The sequence below is a fragment of the Lactuca sativa genome, chromosome 2 (genome assembly GCF_002870075.4).
Source record: "Lactuca sativa cultivar Salinas chromosome 2, Lsat_Salinas_v11, whole genome shotgun sequence".
Classification (NCBI taxonomy): domain Eukaryota; kingdom Viridiplantae; phylum Streptophyta; class Magnoliopsida; order Asterales; family Asteraceae; genus Lactuca; species Lactuca sativa.
Window position 1 is genome coordinate 87406565 of NC_056624.2, and position 19464 is coordinate 87426028.

The following is a 19464-nucleotide window of genomic DNA, read 5'->3' on the forward strand; positions in this document are numbered from 1 at the left end:
GTTCTCCAAATGGGATTAAAGCATAGAAACAGAAAAGGGTTGAGTTATACCTCACTATACTCTGAAATGCCACAAAGATCTTGGATCTCCTTCTTCTCCTCTTGATCTACCTTCCTTCCTCTCTCAAGATCTTCAAAGAATCACACCAAAACACACAAAAAGCTAAGAGAGTTCTAGGGTTTCGAGAAGGATGCTCTATTGGATTAGTGTCTAAGTCCATAACTATTTTGGTATGTACTTGACCCGATGGTGCATGGTTCTTTTGGGTTGCCTTCACCAAAGCAACTTGATAGGATGAATTATGGAGAGAAAGGATTAAATATGATTTATTAATATATTATGGGAATAATATATTAAAGGAGAAATCATATTGTTTAATTAATATTAGTCAATAATTAATTGGTAATTAGTTTTGTGACTAAAAGAGATTAATTAAACTTAAGGGACTGGAATTGTAATTATAAGATAATTGCAATTTGGGCCACGGATTGCCTTATATTATAAGGTGGATGAATTCTATGGGGAAAGCCCATATCAAATCGTCCAAGGCCTTGAGGAAAGGGCTCCATGGGTTGCTTAGGGCTTAAGCATCCAAATTAGGGTTTCCTTGTTAGATAACCCTAATTGCCTCACTATATATAGATCCCTTAAGGACCGAAAACGTGGCTAAGCTTCTTGCTAGGGTTTGTAGACGTTTTTGGTAGCCTCCATCCTCTGTCCTCTTCATCCTCTTGCTTATGGTGTTTGTGAACCATTAGAGGAGTGACACTTGTGACTCTAAGCCTTCCAAAGTCCATACAAGGAGATTTGGGATTGTTATTGCTACATAACAATCAAGGTAACATCTTAAACCCATTCTTATGTTAATATGATTACTTGTATGATAGAATTAGGGTTTATAGTCTTGGATTACTTGCATGTACAATAGAGAAACCTAGATCCAAGCATTAGGGTTTGTATGAGCACATAGGATGTTCTTAGGACCAAAACCCAATAGTGGTATCAGAGCCTAGACTGGTTTCTATTGTATTGATACATTACATGTTTGAAAAATTCGATTTTTTGGTTTCTGGAGGCTGGACTTGCCGAGTCCATGCTGACTCGACGAGTCCATGCTTGACTCGACGAGTCAACTCGTCAGATGGAGCAAACTTCGCGATTTCTTGCTGTTTTTGCTTAAGGATAGTTGCCTTATCATATTAGATCAATATAAATCCAATTTTATGATATATTTGACTATATATTCTTGATCTAATTGAAGATATTTATCAATTAATAAAATATTTGTTTCCTTATGTGATAATTGATTGATTATTTTGATTAAATTGATAAATTGTTTTGCAAATCATTAAATAAATCAAATATGGTTAATTATGTGATGAAATGTTAATTTTAGATTATTTGTTATTTGATCCTTGTTGTTATGAAAAGTTTCATATATTCCCCTTAGGTTTTATAGTTTAAATTTGAACCGAAAAGTTTTGTTGTTTTGAAATTTAAATTGTTGAAACCCTAATGTTTTGAAAAAGGTTTCAAAACTTGCCCTTAAGTTTTGGAATTTAAATGTTGACTAATAGTTTAATTTTGATGTATATTTAAATTCTAAACCCTAATGTTTTGAAATGTTTCAAAACTTGCCCTCAAGTTTTGGAATTTAAAAGTTGATTAAAACTTTAATTAGGAATGTTAAATTCTAAAACCCTAGTATTGTTTTGAAAAAGTTCAAATCACACCCTTATGGTTTTATTAATTAATTAAGGTGTATAATTAAAAGAAGTTTAATAAATCCATAAAAGTTTAGGTTTAAAATTTAATTGAATTAAAAGTATAATTGTTAAATTAGACCACCTAGTATTTTAAAAGTGTAAAATACACCCTATACTATATATAACATTAAAAGTCTAACATTATATATATGTATGAGCAAAAGTGAATTGATGCAATTCCATGAAATTGCACTTTGTGCCCTTGCGAAGACGTTAGTGGAGCGTGTGTGGTTTACCGGCACACTAAATGGTTCTAAGCTAAGGTAGCAAAGGGTGACTCAATGTTTGTCATAGTTCAGTGGAACGTGTGTGGTTTACCGGCACATCGAATAGGTGACTGTAACATGTGAGGGCACCATGTAAGTTTGCATGGTAATTTACACCCGCTTTGTGATCCTCGGCATCCCAGTCACAAACAAGAGGGGCATATCGAGATTTAAACATGCCATTGAAATGTTCAATGAATCTCAAAGGATCTAGGAGTTTTCATAGATTTAAAACTTAAATTTCTTATTCGTTTTTCGTGGTGGAAATTAGTGAATCGTCATTCACTTACCTTTAAATATTCTGCAATTAGGGTTACGACATCCCTCTCCCGAGTTGTAGAATATTGTGTTGGGTCCTAGCCTTAGTATCTCATTTGGGTGATTTACTAAGGACTCAATCAATCAACTAACTTGAATTCGTTTTCTCCCATTTTGTAGATGTCAAAGTTCGACAACTATGGTCTTTCTAAATCCCGTGGAACAAGCTTTCCACATGAAGATGATATTCCACGATTCGATCGAGGAACAAGAGATCATGCTTCACTTCCTCCACCTCCTCCAATTATTCTCCCTAACCCACAAGTTCGAAGGCTTGAAAAGTTCGAGCTCACTCAAGCCCTTTTGGCAAGTAAACATAAAGAAGGAAAGTCGGTGTGTGCACATGTCCTAGGGATGAAGTCACACATTGATATGTTAAGAATGTTGGGATCCGTTGTCTGTGAGGAGATGGCTGTTGATTGGGTTCTTCAGTCACTTCCTAACTGGTATAGTGAGTTCATAAGAGAGTACTATACGATGAACTGCGACGTGACCCTTATAGATCTCACCTATATGCTTATTGCTGCTGAATCAGCAATGGTTTGGTGCAATAGAAAAGCAAAGTTGATTGGTGAATCTGCCTTCAAAACCTCTATGGATATAGACGATGGCAACGAAAGACATGCTATGATCGAAAAGTTTGGACATAAGAAAAATGCAATGTCTGAAGTAGTTCCATGTCCTGTTCAAAAAGAGTCAATTTGCTTTTATTTCCAAGAAAAGGGGCATTGGAGACGAAGCTGCCCTATTTACCTAAGAGATCTAAGAGATGGGAGAGTCAAAACGTATGGCTTTGCTTTAGGTAAAATCCATTGACTAACTCTTTTAAGCTTCATTCTAGATTCTTAATACATAATGTGACAAGATTACAATTGATGTTTTGTAGGATCTAAGAAAAGAAAGGAAGCTTAAGGGAAGAAGCGAGCAGAATCTAAACGTGAAGGAATGGATTTCGATCGCATTACTTGAAGATTAGATTCTCGAGCTACTACTTAGAGTTAGAATTAGATTGCTAAGAAATATGTATTAGCATAGTTTTTCAATGAATTTCATTGTAAGGAAAAATATTTCCGCAATAAAATAAATTTTGACTTTATGTTATTTATTTATCCTTGCAATGGCGTGTATGAAAAATTGTTGTTTGAATATTTCTATTATTAGCAATAATGGATTTGATTCTTAATTATGGAAATGTCGAAAATTTACCAAATGAGGAGAGTTTCTCATCGCCCAAGTTTCAATTGGACAGAAACTTGGAATCATGCAACTTGGTTGCACGATGAATGAGAAATTTCATATTTGGAAATTAAACTAATTCATTGACAAAGTGTCAAGTGAAGGACTAGGAGATCGAGTACACAAAGTTGTGTGTTGATCAAAGTCCACCATAAGAGTAACAAAAATATTTGTCATGATTTGCTAAAAGTTTAGTAAATATGATTATACTTATAAGATTAAGTGTAATTCTGAATTGATTGTAAATGTTTAAATGAATAGCAGAACGAATAAGAAGAATCAAATAGGCAGAAAGATAAAAGTTTCTCCATTCTAAGAAGAAGGGGAGTAACTTTTCTGCTTTATGATAAGTCTTAATGATTAAGAACCATATCTCAATTGATCCTCCAAGTGAGTATTAGTACAATTGTATGTCTAAGTAGAGGAATCAAGAATTGAAGAAATGGTTAAATCAAGAGGTCAGTCATACTTCGTTCCAAAACAAGTCTTAGAGTTAAGATTGTGACATTGAGTGACAAGTATTAAAGGTTTATAACATTCATCAAGAGTGGAAAGTTGTGATGTCTTGGATAAGACAAAGACCAACTAGGACCAATTTATGAAGTGTTTTGATAAAAGCTACACTAACTCTTGAATATTTGTTTGTCAACAAATGTTTATTGACAAGAGAAACTTATATGTCAAGGAGTTAGTGGGAGTCTTATTGGTCTTGAAAGGTTTCAGGAACAAATCAAATAAACCTTATCAATCATCACTAGCACACGAGTTGAGGTTTACAACCTATCATGTTGACATTATTTTGTTTCTGTGCCAATCCAATCGAGTTAATTATGCATGTGAGTCCTATGAGTTCTCATTTTGAACGCATAAAAGGCAAAGCACCTTAATCAATGAAAGGTACATTGATAGGAAAAGGTGAGTTGCTTAACTAATTGGAAGACGTGGTGGGCAGCTGTGCTACCATAAGGCAAGAAATCGAGATTAAGAAAGTTCGATCCATATGAGTTTGAATTTGTCGTAAACTTTGGTTTTAACAAATTCACATGGATAGGAACAAATACACCGTTTAAATCTAAGTGTCATAAGATTTCCTCCTTCATGAAAATGATTGTGAGGAAATGCTTTCGCTGAGAAAGATTTTAAGAAGATAGTGATTGTAAAATTGCATTCTCGAATTCAATTATGGTTACGGTATCCCTTTCCATAATTTGAATTGTGAGGTTTGGCAATTGTTTAGACACACATATGAACTATCTAAGGCAAAGGTGTATAAGTTTAAGAGGCCTTGATAAAAGATTATGAAAGCATTAAGTATTAGAAACATGGACTTAAGAAATTCAATAGGTATTGTCTTTCTGGAAATTAAGATGTTTATGAATACATGTCGAAGCTAGTGGGAGCATAAGTGTTATGTTTTATAATAATCATCATGATAGTGGGAGCAAAAATGTTATGATTGTATGATTATTAAGGTACGTATTGCAAGTTGGCAATATTAATTATAGAAAACAAGAGTTATATCTTGCAAAGTAGTAAGGGTTGTAAACTTGTTTTGCTATAATTAAGGGAGAGAATATTATGCTTCATTTCAAATCTAAAGGCTTAGGTTGAGAAATGTTAATAAATTTAGTCAAAGGTATATAGTGTGTTCTCAAAATTTCGATTATGATTACGGCATTACTCTTCACAATTCGAATTTTGAGAACATAGCAAATAAAACATTATGCGTCGTGTCCCATACGCTTCGGGTATAGGATCGATTGCAAATGATTTAATATTTGACCATTCTAAAATTTTCCAAACGTCTAGCGCATTTAGAGGGAAAAAGGACTAGAATCGGTTTTGACTAAAATAATTAAACAACTATCAAAGGATAATCCAAAGTTCGACGAGGATTGGTTGCTTGTGAGTAGTTGGAAGCATGATATTGAATGGACCATATCGACATTATTACAAATAGATAAGATTCTATTAAGAATGAGTTGTCATATGGAAAATATGGAAGCGTGTCCATATTTGGGAATTGAATATTGAAAAATCTATGTCTAGATTAGAAACTTTTATGCTAAAGGATGTTCAAAGGAATGTACTTTGAGTGAGAGACATCATATCTAAGGAATTGTTTTTTAACAATCTCCGATAGAGGACTTTGTAATATCATTGGCAATAGTCTTTGTGACTTTGGTGCAGTGACATTACGAAAGGATCATTGCATAAAAATGTTAGAATCTAGCATATTCTATGAGTGGCAAGAATTTGATATTCTTACACTTATGAAAAAGGATTAGGAGTTGTAAAATGAGAATGATTGGAAATGTGCTCAATTTTCTCTATTTCACAAAGTAAGAACCATAGGTAAACATTGTGTGCATGATAAGAGCATGGGACAAGTGTAATAATTCAAGTAAGAAGTTGATTACCCGAAACAACAAATAATGAGTAATCAATATGGTGATAAATAAAAGGAGTTTTATTTATACTCAAAGGTTTGAGGCCATATGCGATTAGTATTATTCTTGTGTTTCACTTTGCATGTTTTGACTTCCAGAATAATTTAATTGGTTGTTAAATTATTCAAACGGGCCACAATCGTTCATATGTTGGAAGTGGGTATGAATGAAAACTGTCGTGAATTGGTGTGTGGATTGTCTAGAAGAGTATTAGACATAAGCAAATGTTTGCTGCAACGTTCATGAGTGCTTATGAATATGATTTGAGCATTGGATTAAACCCACACTCACTTGGATCACTCCATGAATTGTATCATGAGTGATTGGTGAGACGATAACATCTTATATTCTTGAAACCGAGATGTGTGAGTTGTATCTTGCAAATCGGTTGCACATTGATAATATGTAAACGCACTAGTAACTTGGTGTTAAAAAACATATTGTTGTGTGTGATTCGGTGAGTGAGTGCAAGCAAGCATTGTATCAAAGTTTATCCATTCCTTTTATCCATAGTAGGATAAAAGCGATATCTTTGGGCCCCTCGATGATTTAGTGATGAAAAACGTAAATGCTCGGCCGGGCTAGGGCTAATTTGATTTGTCCAATTAGTCAGTCGTCATAAATTAGGAATCGAGATATAGTACAAAGAGAATGATTTGAAATCATATCTCATATGATATCTAGAATGGAGGAATATATGATCCCTTATCTAAGGACACGCGTATCTGATAGGATCAGAGTTGACAACGGCTTTGGAAAGCTACAATTACAGATCAGGATCTGAAGTCATACACATAATAGTTATTAGACTTATCCAAGTGGGAGACTGTTGGATTAGTGTCTAAGTCCATAACTATTTTGGAATGTACTTGACCCGATGGTGCATGGTCCTTTTGGGTTGCATTCACCAAAGCAACTTGATAGGATAAATTATGGAGAGAAAGGATTAAATATGATTTATTAATATATTATGGGAATAATATATTAAAGGAGAAATCATATTGTTTAATTAATATTAGTCAATAATTAACTGGTAATTAGTTTTGTGACTAAAAGAGATTAATTAAACTTAAGGGACTGGAATTGTAATTATAAGATAATTGCAATTTGGGCCATGGATTGCCTTATATTATAAGGTGGACGAATTCTATGGGGAAAGCCCATATCAAATCGTCCAAGGCCTTGAGGAAAGGGCTCCATGGGTTGCTTAGGGCTTAAGCATCCAAATTAGGGTTTCCTTGTTAGATAACCCTAATTGCCTCACTATATATAGATCCCTTAAGGACCAAAAACGTGGCTAAGCTTCTTGCTAGGGTTTGTAGACGTTTTTGGTAGCCTCCATCCTCTCTCCTCTTCATCCTCTTGCTTATGGTGTTTGTGAACCATTAGAGGAGTGACACTTGTGACTCTAAGCCTTCCAAAGTCCATACAAGGAGATTTGGGATTGTTATTGCTACATAACAATCAAGGTAACATCTTAAACCCATTCTTATGTTAATATGATTACTTGTGTGCTAGAATTAGGGTTTATAGTCTTGGATTACTTGCATGTACAATAGAGAAACCTAGATCCAAGCATTAGGGTTTGTATGAGCACATAGGATGTTCTTAGGACCAAAACCCAACAAGCTCTGGGGGGGGGGGGGGGGATGGGGGCTGACTTGGGGTCCCAAAATGTTGTTTGAATAGGGTGTAAACCCTTGAAATTAGGGTTTTATCCAGACTGGCGGAATCGCCAAGTCCAAAATATGGACTTCCTGAGTATCCAACTTAAATGTGCTCAAAATCCCGACTCTACTCGACGAGTCTGGCTACTGACTCGTCGAGTTCCTCTCAAAAACTTGAAAAAAAAATATTTAAATAACATACCAAAATTTGGGGTGTTACTCAAAATGCCACTACCACTAATGCCACTACCTCTACGCGTGACCTGGAGGGTCATCGGATACTCTATCGTCGATCAGCATGGTTACATACGAGTTCACATTCACCCTTGGTTTTAGACTTTGCTAGCTGTATCGTTCACACAATACTGTCTGGAGTCTGTGTTTTCTTGTTTTAGACTTTGCTAGTTGTATCGTGCATTCGATACTGTCTGGAGTCTATGCTTCCTTTTGTTAGACTGAGCCAGGTGTATCATTCACTCGATACTCTCCTGGAGTCTATGTTTTCTTTTATTTTAGTCAGCATTGTTACTGCTGATGTATATATATTATTTTCCCCTAGTATTTTCACTTGTGATTTTCTCATTACTCTTTTAAAGTCAATTACGTATTTTGGTAATGATAGTATTTTGGGGAAAATTACTCCTTAAAACATAAGTCTTTCGGGTCTTGGTAGAAGACTGCTTTTATTTAGAAAATATAGGATTTTCTGGAAAGGACGCTAATACACCGTAGATTCTAAACTACTATCTTTGATAAAGTTATTTTGAATAAAAATGTGTATTTATACAAATGACACTAAATACTTATGGACTCACCAGCATTATAAAATGTTGATACTCGCTTTCAAAATAACTTGTATTCTCAGGTCAACGATAGACAGGTACATCCCGGGAGCTTTTGTGAAGACAGCCTAGTACCGAGCTGCATCTCTATTATTCCTTGTGTTACTTTGATGCTGCTATGAAATGTAAACTATGTAAAATTATTATTATTAATGCAATATTTTTTGTACTTTGATTACTATACTGCATATGTTATGATACCTGACATGACATCATCCACCCCAGAACGTTTCTGCCGTTCCGATTTTGGCGTGTGACAGATTGGTATCAGAGCATTGTTTATAGTGAGCTCAGTATATCAATTCATAAAAGATATACAGCCTATAAATAGATAAAACAGTCTAACCAAGAATTATACTTTAAAATATAACCAAATTTTACCAAAGTATAAGAACATCCAGAATCTAAACACTCGAACAAAATTATCACAAGAAGAACAAATAAAAGTCTTTGGATGTTGACCACTACCATCAAAACTGGGCAGTTATGTAATCGTAAGCTGGAATAAATGTAACCTAATCAACTACATTTATTCGAGATGCGACCAACGTGTGCTTGGGAGTGATGGTGGTGTTGTAACGAGTCTGAAACTTACCAACTAGGAATGATAGAGCCAAATATAAAGATTAAAATACTATGGGAGTATTTTGGAATACTAAAAGACTCACATTAATCCCAGAATCGTATTCAGAAGTTAAGAATCAAACAAGAAATTAAAATACCATAGGGGTATTTTAGGATCCACAAGATAACCTTGTCTAAAAAACTAAAAAGATCCTTATTGATATACCTATGATTACAAAGGGTATACTTCCAAGGTTATATATAATAAGGATCCCATAGACTAAGAATGTGTGGTTTCGCTCTACTTCCTTTTCCTAGTTGGGATGTGGATATAGAGTAGTATCACATATTCGAAGGCCTATCGGATCTAGGTTACATATAATTTGTGTACCCTATGTAATTTTAGCAGGACTCGATATGGATCACCCATTTAAATGTTAATAATCTCTTAGGATTCTCTAGACATTTCCATTCTCGCACGAACCCTGTAGAAAACCTTATCCACTTCAGTGTTCGACAAGAGAGTTGATTCAGACCCAGAAGAGGTTCATTGAGAAGATTTCCATTTCGGAAATAAATGAACTAGGACGAGACTATTGAAACCACCAAGTGCCTATACCTTTTAAGGACACCGGTGGGAAATCCGCCTGAACTTTCGAGGTTTCCAGTCATCCATCATGAAGCGATGACACTCAGGGGCAGGATCAGAAGTAAGACAGCGCTGACACTCAGAGTCAGAATCGGAAGTAAGACAGAGTAGAAATTCAATATGTATACACGAGAAGAGAACCCTAGGTATCTACCCGAAGAAAACCAATGCCGGTTCCAGCCAAGGATATGAGGTAGATAGAGGGAGCCAGTACATGGAACCCGAGAAGTGTCTTTTCCTCGTTATTGTCGCGCTAATACACTCATAAAATAATACAATTTAGTGAGTTAGTGATTACACTACTCACACTATGTGTCAGGTAGACCGCCTTTTCCCGTCGCAAGTAATACGATTAGATAGGATTTCAAAACCTTGATTGGGAATGTTTAGCCATAAGTCTTCATGAGCCTTTCTTCCCGCAGTCTTCGTTCCGAGTTGTCCTCAGATCATTCCAAAACCGGAGAGTGAACCTTTCCAGCATAAAGATAACTTAGTAGGAACGACTCCCATCTTATGGCTTTCCGATACTCTTACTCCTACCTTGAATACCCAGACTACATCATAGGGATGTAGGTCGACACTTAGATAACCAATATCCGCGGCGCGGGAAAATTTCATGGCTATTATAGTAAGGATAGATACGTCTAGAGTTAAACCTCGTCTCTCATCAGTTTGTGTTCCTTTCCGTGTAGGGAAAACCATGCCTCCGAATAAACGTAACCAATCCGCTGGCAAGAAACCGACTCTCCTTTTCGATGAAGCTATGTTCCAAGATGCAGTCTCGGCAGCCGTAGCAGCTGTCATGGCTCAACTGAATGCTAACAACGCCAATGTTAGCAGGAGCCTTATCGAGATTCCCGATCCTAGCAATGGACGACAGAAACCAACTACTACGTACCCAGCCCCCCCCCCCCCCCCCAAGAACCTCAACCAAATCCACTGAAGAGAAAGTTCAAGAACGAGGAGGGAAGTGCCTCGGCTCAAGGACCTTTCGAGGGGCAACGAGCTGAGACAGTCAATACCCCTGCCAAACCTTCCATCCCGACACCTAGAAGGCCATACCTAGGAAGCCTTCCCCGCTGCAGCAAGTGTAGCTACCATCATCATGGTAGTTGTTGAGAATTCTTTTGCGCTAGGTGCAACAAGAAGGGGCATACCCCTCGTACCTGCAGAACCCCGGTTGAGTTCATTACATCAAGCACCAATGTGGCGACCAGTCCAGTATGCCATCTATGTGGTGAGATTGGGCACTTCAAGCGGGACTGCCCAACTGAAAGAAACGACAAAGGCGCCGGAGGAGCCTAACCCTAATACCTAGGAGAAGCATCAAGGTAGCCGGTAGAAATTTTGGTACATCTCTCAACCTCAGAGAACTAACCGAAAACATTAAAAAGGGTAATTCTAAATGTAATTACTCTCCCGTTAAGGCGAAAGTCGCAGCACTGTTGTAAGAATTCAAAATTTTCATCAGGTGAAGCTATAATGGCTCAGTATATATGTTAAGGCCATGTATAATTAAGATGGATAGACCTCGAGTGAGTGATGCTGCCTCATTTCCTGTTCCTCGTTTGGTTGTGGATTTAGGGCGGAGTCGCTCAGTCAACAGTCCTTCCCACCTTAATTATACAAGACTAGTGTATGCTAAGCGATTATAGAAAGACCTCGTGAGTATCCATTCATGAAAAGTACATTATTCTGAAACCTCAGGACCCTCTATAGTTCCGCGTCGACTCTATCAATCCAGGTATCCGCGACAGTGATACACGGGACGAAACCCGAGACGCCAAGAACTTGTGTGCCCATTCAGCACATGGCCCTATCGACCCTCATTCTATGTCATGTCGATGTATGCCAACTTCGACACCTCTATCAATCATGGTTCGACTTATTGCAACCATGTGTAAATTCCTAGTGCTGTGTAAAAAGAACTTTCATCGTAGCCATTTCGGAAAATAAAAGTTCTTCCTAACCAAATAATAATAAAACCTAATGCGATCCGTCGGTCGTCGCTCTTATCTAAAAGTTTCCGAAATACCCTTGAGTAGGGTATCGTGCACTGTTAACCAACCCTTTCTTACATAGATAGAACCCGAAGTGAAAGACACTGCGGGTGTTTCAGAAGATGATAACCACCCGAAGCCTACTCCGTAGATCCCCCAAAAAGACCCTTCGCACCTCACAATCAGGTTCGTGAATCAAGAGGATAGAACTCATAGGACTGACGACTATAACTGAGTATATGCATAAGAGTGGTATATAATTGACATCAAAAAGATTTAAGATGTGTGCTTCCTCCCTACTCCCTGTTTCTTGTTGGGTTGTGGGTCTGGGGTGGAGTCGCACAACTGAACATCCTGTCGACCTCAATTATATACGGATTGCATACACCAAGTATTAGTGGTTAAGCCAAGTATGAGCTCTACCACGAACCTCATAGTAAAACCCTTCATCCTATCCCATAGAATAGGAACTAGAGTCAAGAGAACCACTGCGGGTTGAGCTACTAAAATGACCACAAATCCGAAATTTGTTGTCATCCCGGTTAAGCCAACATAGTAGCTAACACCCTCAGTTAGTAAAGAAATCTGAGTCGTAAGAGTCAAGGACATTGACTACGACCATCCATTCACACTTAATCCCACGAATTAAGCATCTCAGCAGATATCCTGGAAACCTGGAAGCTGCAATAAGTTAAACTCAGAGAAGAGTGGATGAGGAGATTTGAAGTTCCGCATTACGGAACCGTATACTTCTACACTTAATCTAAATCAAGGAAACTCAGAACCACCGGAAGAGTAGTTGTAGAAGATGCTCGCACTACTCAGGCACTTCGTCCACCTTGTTACTGACGAGTAGTGCCTAGGAAACCCAACCCCCTCACGTGGAAGAAGTCATCGTCGCCCTGTAGACGATAGACTGCATTCTCCGAAGTGAATACTAAAATGCCAAGAACCACAGGATAACCTCCGCATCCATGAATACTTGAATAAAGTACGAAAGTAGGTGGCGTTAAACGTTATCACCCAGATCCCGAAGAGATTATAGACTTGACACTAGTCTAGGTGTAAATCGATGGGTTATACAAGAGCATGCGCTTTCTGCAACTGAAATAAATCGACGCCTTAGAGAATAGGGCATATCTTAGAGATTCATTGGACTACTAGGTGTTCCAAGAATACTATCTCACACAGAAATAGTAGAACCACCTTCCAAGATAGTCCAACACTTCAGAATATCTCTAAGGATTGAGTTAGCCCTGAACAGAGCTTGCTATTCATGAAATAGCAAAGCAAGTAAGGGCATGATTCTTTCCCAATAGGAATCATATTGTGAAGGCGTCAACTAGACGATGATGAAAAGTTTAAAAATTTTCTAAACACTCGTCTGGTAAAACCCTATCTCACCGACTACGAGGATTTCCGTTAGAAACATCTCAAGAACCAGAAGTGCAGGTTCATTTTGCACTAGGTTGAGATAGACGCCTTGCAGCAAATAGATACCAGTAGAGAATGTGAATCCGAGGATGAACTGAACCTTCTAAGAACCAACCCGGGAACTATACCCTTAGTAAGAGAGAACTTTTAGAACTTCAAAATGGCGATCACGCCAGTGATGATCTCACCATAGAAGTACATTATGTTCTAAGTACTGAGAAACTCTATCTTCCCAAGAGCGTAGGACCATCCGAGATTCTTTATAAGAATGGGTCCAACCGCTGTCAGACCTCGACTACCTTGGGAATTCCATAAGTTTCACCCCAAGTCAATCCACACACTAGACTTGAAAAAGTGCTTGCCCGACGTAACTCTCTAAATCCCACTCATCTTGATAGAAATCATTGGGAACCCTAATTTCGTAAAGGAAACTTTAGGAATCACGAACCGAGCGATCAAGTGAACGAAATGAAATCCGCATCGCGTTAAGTGAAGGTTTGCTGGAACGCCAAGCAAAGGCCGGAGTTCACTTGGGAGCGCGAGGACCAACGAAATAGGAAGTACCCTCATCTCTCTACCCGATTGTTCATGCCAGTTCCTTACCAAAACCCTAATTTCGGGACGAAATTCCCTCTAATGGGGGGATGATGTGACAACCTGAAATTCATCCCGTCACAGTAAACCCTTTTTCCGCTAATAAAACTCGTTTTATTAAATTGTTCCGTTAACCTTTATGGATAAGGTTAATTAAATTGGGACAATTATATTGACTTCATGAGTGTCCAAACAATGTAGAAACCCGTGAAACATCCTCAATATTCCCTTAAAAAGTTTTAATTACAAACAAGTCAAATTACAACCATTTAATTGGGTACGACCATAAGCCCCGTTTAACGTCGGTATCGGGTAGATTCCCACCTGGTCATAAACTCAACCCATATATAAGGGATTGAATGGTCACCTTGAAGCCTTTCCACTTTCTCTCTACCCTCTCTCTCTCTACAAAGCCGATTTTGATCCAAAAACGCCCATTTCGAGCTCCATAATCGTAAGTAATCTATCCTACCTTGTTATTTAGCTTGATATACCTGCAAATTCGTGTTTAAATCACCCAAAACCCTCATAATCATGTGTTTACGGCCCAAGAACACTCTTGGACTGCAAACACTCATAAATGGGGTTTTGAAGCCCCAAAACCATTCCAAATCACTCCTAGGGCTTAGGTATGACTTGGGGACTTGCATGTACGAGCTTAGAACACCAAAACCTTGTCTTTTGAGGAGTAAACATGAGTTTACGGCCCAAGAATACTCTTGGACCGCAAAACCCCTCTTCATGGGCCATGAACACCTTTTAAGGTGTTAAATTTTCCCTTAAACACCTCCTACGGCTTGAGTAAATGTATAGAATCAACCACCATTGAAGTTGGGGCCTTAAACATCAAAGAAACCATGACCTTAAGAGTTTACGGCCGTAAACCCCCCAAGGATTGGTCCATGGGCCGTAAACTCCCTTAAGTGGGTCAAATGATACTCTAACTTCCCCATATGGCTTGGAATAATGCATAGCACCTTGTATTCTTTCATTTAAGACCTTAAAAAATGAAGTGAGGAGACAAGTAAGAGTTTACGGCCGTAAAATCTATGTTTACAGCCGTAAACTCCCATAAATGGTCCATTGGAGGACTTAACCACTTCATATGCCCTAGATTTGAACCTAGCCTAATTCTACAAGTGATATAAGACCTTTGAGCATCCAAGAGCACACAACCCATGAGTTTATGGCTGTAAACTCATGGGGATATGGTCTTAGGGCCGAAATCTCCATAAAGAGTTTACTCTTGAAGAGTAAACTGTGACAACCCGATATTTCGAGGCATTATGATGGAACGCAAGTCAAATTTAGGTCAAAATTTAACTTTCCTAAAATCTTATTTGGGTTAAATAAAGTAGTAGGAATCGTGTCAAGGTTTTCATACATATAAAGATCCCTAAAATCCGAGTTATAACGAAGAAGTTATGACCAACCGAAGATTCTCGGCAAAAACCGGCAATACTGATAAACGTAAAACGCGAAGTTTCAATACAATAGTTTTTGGCCTTAGGTATCTAAATGAAAGTTTTAGATATCATCAAACCGTAAACGTACATAAAAAGAACGTCCAAATCTGACTTCGTATGAGGAAGTTGTGATTTTTCTAAGTTACAGATATAGCAGTAGACAGCTAAAAACTCGAAATAGAGATCGAGAGACTTTTGGCCGACACAATCTAAATGAGAATCGAAGGGCTCAACAATACTAGCGCAACTGTAAAAAGTCTGACGAAAACGGACGTCGGATGAAGATGTTATGGAACTTTAACGGACTTTTCCTGTCCCGACCTATTAAAAATATAATATTAAAAATAAATTCAAAACTAGCCGACGGAGTCTAAACGAAAGTTGTAGATCGTAGTCTCACCTTCGCGTGGATATAAAGAACGTCGAAAACGGAGTTCGTATGAGAAAGATATGAATTTTTGAAGTTTGTTAATTAATTTAAATATAAATTAAATTAAATCCCGGTATTATCCGAAGAAGGAGTCACCGGTCCGATCCCTCGTACGCCCAGCGTACCGTCGTACGCCCAGCGTACTCGGATGCTAGGCTCCGGTTCGTCCACGTCGCTCCAATGCTTCGACCGAGGATGCGCTCATGCATGACGCATGAGTACGCAACGCGTACTCTAGTACGCCCCGCGTAACGCAACCTCTCAGACCCCCTATAAAAAGGATGCGAGGGTGCCGGCCAAAATTGCTAATTTCCTTCCTTTCTCGCGCCGAAGCTCTGCGTTTCAACCCTCGGAATCATCCCAAAGGCCCGGTTTTCATATCCAAGGTGGGAAGAAAGTTTTACACTCCCGAGACTCCCGAGATTTCCCGAGAATCTCGAGAGATCCGCTTTCTCGAGTAGAAGTTCTGCTCGGTTTTCGTCACGCTTTCTTCAATCAAACAAGTGAGTTCATACCCCTATAAACTACACTTTTAAATGTTTTATAAATACTTTAATATGCTTTTAAGGGGGGGAATACAAGTTAAATACTCGATTATTGACGTGTGTTATATAATAAAGTTCATTATACGCTTTTTATCAACGAAATCATATGTGATATTATAAACTTTGTAGCAAACTTTTGTATACAAAATGTATCACGATAACATCATAGCTTTTGAAATGAAAAGTGTTGTTATATATATATATATATATATATATATATATATATATATATATATATATATATATATATATATATATATAAATCAAACACTCTGCTTATATTGTATGTATATGTGTCCATCTTTGGTACTACAAACATACGATTATTTTGGCACGAAAAACATTAATATTTTGATATACTTGTTGTTAATAAATCAATCATATGGGATTTATAACTAGTATACAAATGGATTTACTACAAGTTTAACAGTTTTACTAAACATATTACTTCAAATGACTTTCTTAAACGTATTTACATGATTAAAGGTCTTTATCAAACTGTCTTACATACTGTAAGCTTCCTTTCAAAATCGGTTACAAGGGTGTTTTCAAACAATGGTTTTACATGTACTTAAACTGTCTTATCAAACAAAATACTTTCAATCATTTTATAAACTGACATCAAGTCACAAATTCTTTATTAGACTTTTCAACGGTTTTACAAAACTTCTTTATGCTTTTATATTATAAATTGCATGCCTCTATATGTATAGTTATATAAGAAATGTTTAAAAGACTTAGAAAGGCTATCCACCCTGTTTCCTTTTCCTCGATTTGGATGTGGTCTGGTGGGATATCGGGTACTCCTCCGAAGGTCGTTTAAATATTAGTTATATATCATGTATACATATATGGTCATAAATGTTCCACCAGTTAATTTAGTTTCGATACTCCTGGGTAGCAAAGGTGTATAAACCTACTTGGACACTCATCAATTACATTTTAGTAAACTGTTATAGGAATAGTTTAGAGTAAACAAAACATTATCACTACTACAAGAAATTACACCGGAGTCAGTTCATTCATGAGTCTAGACTACATGCTATATGAAGGAATACTCTTACATGAATACTTATACATGAATACTTTTACATAGACATTATATGGCAAATTACTATTACATGTTATATGTCTAGATACGGTTATATTGTTCGCCTTTCTATCTTTGCCTTGTGATTCAATCACATCATCGACGAGATAGACTGGGACTTTATCTCCTAGTACCACATCATACTTTGAGGGACTAACCATTCCGACAACCACTGCTAGTTACAGAGGTAAATGAACAATCTACGGATGTTTTAGGTTGATACCATCGTGGGTATACATAAGGGACTAACTATTCCTAAACCCGGCTGTTAGCAACAGAGGTAAATGAACAGTCTACGGATGTTCTAGGTTGATACCATTTCAGGTATACTTAAGAGACTACTAATAAGAGTTAAACAAGGAAAAACCATCACATTTTCAAGAGATGCGTACTTTCAAAACAGTCAGGTCTAGGTAAAAGACTACTTTCAAAACATTCGAGTCTTGGTAGAAGACTACTTTTATACTAGTAGGAAATATGGGATTTTCTAGAGCTTTTCATACTTATACTAAATGTTTCATCATTCATTTACCAGTCTTTCATATCAACTAATCAAAGCAATGACATTAAATACTTATAAACTCACCAGCTTAAATGCTGATCTACTCTTTCAAAATAACTTGTATTCTCAGGTTACAAATAGACAGGTGTCGATACAAGGTTCAGAGAAGACGGAGCAGTCAAGACTCGTCTTTTATTTTGATAAGTTATCATCATGTCTTGTACTATGAAAGAAAACACTCGTATCTAAAATTATACTATTAATGCAATGGATGATGTTGTTGCTTGTTTACTACTTTACATTTGTTGTGATGCATACATGATGTCCTCTGCCCCAGAACATTTCCGCCATTCGTGGTTTTGGGGTGTGACATAAACTCCCTAACTAGGCTATACACTCCCTTATTGCAACCCAATAGCCTCCTAGCACTTGCCAAAGTGTTTTCCACACATTAGGATGCTTATACGTGTTTAATTAGTATTATAATCACTAATTATATGTAAACATATGTCTTCATATGTTACTAGGTCATTTAGTGTGTTCAAGTCTTTACTTGACACCGAGCACTCAATCGACACCTCCATCCGATCCACTCGCAGCAGGTGAGTTCATACCCCTGAAATAACCTTTTAAATGATTTTAAATACTTTTATAAGGGGGGGGGGGGAATACAAGTTGAACTGTACAATTATTAGATAAATCACATGCGATTAATAACTATATAGCAAAATAGATTTTGCATGTTAAACTGTTTATCCAGCTTAAGATTTCCAAGTCATGTTTTCAAATCTTATTAAAGTATGAATATCCATTTTTAGATCATTAAAGGTTATCCAAAGTTTTTCAAAGTTTTTTTACTAAAGAGACATCCAGTCGTAATTTGTTATTAAAAGGATTTCCAAAGGTTTTCTCCACTTAAACTGTTTTATAAAAATCATTTTCAAAGCTCTTTATGAAAGGTTTTTTCAAAAGACTCCCAAAGGTTTTCAAAGCTGGTTATACAAAATGACATCATGTCGTAAATTCTTATTTGTAAAGGTTTTCCAAAGTTTCTTTCTATGCTTTTATTTCATTAAATGCATGCCTATATTTGTATAGTTATATAAATAATGTTTAAAGGACTTAGGAAGGTTAGTTCTCCCTATTTCCTTTTCCTCGTTGGGATGTGGTCTGGTGGGTATCGGGTATCCGTCCGAAGGTCGTTTAAAAATTAATTATATATCATGTATACATGTATGGACATAAAAGCTCTCTCTCTCTCACAGCCAATTCATCGCCTTGAGTAGTACAGGCATCCTTCTATTATTCATGTTTCTGGAACCCTAGTAACTATTATAGGAATAGTTAGGAGACTCTATCTCTATCTCTATCTCTATCTCTATCTCTCTCTATCTCTCTTTATATCTCTCTCCCCCCTCTCTCTCTCTCTCTCTTTTACATTAGAATGTGACACACTATTTCCTTCTACGACGCCTCATAGTGCCATCGCCGTGTAACCAGAGTCTCTGGGAAGGAGAGCGAACATCATGTGTATAGATCTATACGAGACTAACACTCCCACACCCAGACTACTAGCTACAGTCCGCGTCGGTAAGGCCCATGGGTGACATAATTCCATTACCTTTAATGCCACTACCTCTACGCG